Raw genomic sequence first — 2,347 nt, 5'->3', positions numbered from 1 at the left:
ATATATATATATATATATATATATATATATATATATAATTTTATAATTAATTTCTTTAACTTTTCACAATTTTAATGTATTTTTCTGATTTATGTAATGATTTTATTAATTTATAAAATATAAAAAATAAAACACCCATGGGGCTTACGTCTTCGGGCTTTCACCTCGCTTCGTGTTAGATAAAACGCCTCGCCTTTCGCCCACGCCTTTTAATGTAACGATCCGGCCGGTCGTTTTTAGAATATACACCCTGATCTCCTATTAACTGTTTCCCCCATGTCTATTTATGCTATTGTGATTTGCCGAGATGGTTCATTTTGAGTTTCGGAGTATTTTGGGACACTTAGTCCCTAAATGTGAGCTTAAGACTTAGAATTTAGACGGTAGTCGAAACAGTGTGAAGACGGCTCCGGAATGGAATTCCGTCAATTCTGTTAGGTCCATTGGGTGATTTCGGGCTTAGGGGCATGTCCGGATCATGTTTTGGAGGTCCGTAGCTTATTTAGGCTTGAAATGGCGAAAGTTGAATTTTTGGAGTTTTGGGCCGATAGTGAAAATTTGATATCGGGGTGGAAATCCGATTCCGGAAGTTGGAATTTGTCCGTAGTGTTAAATATGACTTGTGTGCAAAATTTGGGGTCAATCGGACGTGGTTTGGTTGGTTTCGGCATCGGTTGTAGAATTTTGGAATTTCAAGTTCATTAAGTTTGGATTGGAGGGTGATTCGTGGTTTTAGCGTTGTTTGATGTGATTTGAGGGCTTGACTGAGTTCTTATGATGTTTAAGGATTGGTTGGTATGTTTGGTTGAGGTCCCGGGAGCCTCGGGTGAGCTTCGGATGCTTAATGGATTGGAATTTGGACTTAGGCATTTTCTGATATTGCTAACCTGCTATAACCGCATTTGCGTATGTGGGAACACAGGTTTAGCGCAGCAGAAGCAGCTTGTTAACCGCAGAAGCAGGATTCGCCTTGTGCTTCAGGGACCGCATATGCGGCTAGGGAATCACAGATGCGGAACCGCAAATGTAGCCCAGTGACCGTAGATGCGACCCCAGCCCGGATAAGTTATTTTCGCACCTGCGATGCTTTCTACGCAGGTGCGGGACCGCAGGTGCGTCCCCATGACTGCAGATGCGGTAATCGCTTGGCAGAAATATGAAATTTCGAGGGTTTGAAGTTCATAACATCAAATTCGATTTTGAGCTCGGGAGAAGGCGACTTTGTGTTTTTGAAGAGGAAATTAGTGGGTAACAATTCCTAACCCTATTTAGTTTATATTTCATCAATCTGTTGTTGTTTTACTCATCTAATCAAGGAATTTGAGTGGAAAAATGGAAATTTGGGGGATAAGTTCCCCAATCGAGTTTTTGGGTTTTCACCGGGTTTTAGTTGTCAGAATTGAGTAATTCTTGGACGAGTGATCTCCAGAGTGAATGGGTGTTCTAAATTGGTAACTTTTACCCGATTCCGAGATGTGGGCCTGTGGAGGATTTTTGGGCGTCTTTCTAATTTCTCGCCGTAGCTTTTAGTTCATTAGTTAAATTAGTTGCTTGTAGCTATATTTACATTATGCAATTGATTTGGTTAGGTTTGGGTCACTCGGAGTTGGATACTCGTGGCAAGAGCGTGATATCGGATTGATTTTGAGCTGGTTCGAGGTAAGTGGCTCGCCTAACCTTGTGTGGGCGGAACTCCCCTTAGGTTTTTGGTACTGTTGTTATATGAATGCCATATATGTGAGGTGACGAGTGCGTGCATGTGCTAATTGTTGAAAAACTCCGTTTTTATTAAGTAAATATCTATGTTTTTCCTTTGATTGAGCAATACTACTATGTGAAGCCTCCTGTTTAGCTTAGGAAAGCATTCTTATGTGACTTAACTGTCTTATCTGCTTTAACTCCCTACTTGAATTTTTGTGTAGCATGTTTAGAGTAGGAATTACCTGCCTTTTTATACGAGCTTGAATAGAACTGTAGATTTTCTTGTTGAGATTGTTGTCTATTTACTTTGGGACTATGAAACGGTATTCCGGGAGATCCTCCTGCACATTTATATTTGGGACTACGGGATGGTATCCCGGGAGATCCCCCTGTACTGGATATTTACTTTGGTACTACGGAACGGTATTCCGGGAGATCCTCCTACACATTTACGATTTGGACTACGGGACGGTATCCCGGGAGATCCTCTATACATATACATTTGGGACTACGGGACGTTATCTTGGGAGATCCCTTGTTGCTAGCTCTGTGTACTGAGTTATTTCTTTCTGTGTTTCATTTTTCATTGATTGTTAGTATCTTAACTCTACTGCCATATTTCATATTGTTTTACCTTGTTATATAT

Source organism: Nicotiana attenuata, unplaced genomic scaffold, assembly GCF_001879085.1.
Source record: "Nicotiana attenuata strain UT unplaced genomic scaffold, NIATTr2, whole genome shotgun sequence".
In the NCBI taxonomy this organism is placed as follows: Eukaryota; Viridiplantae; Streptophyta; class Magnoliopsida; order Solanales; family Solanaceae; genus Nicotiana; species Nicotiana attenuata.
This window is presented reverse-complemented; position numbering follows the sequence as displayed.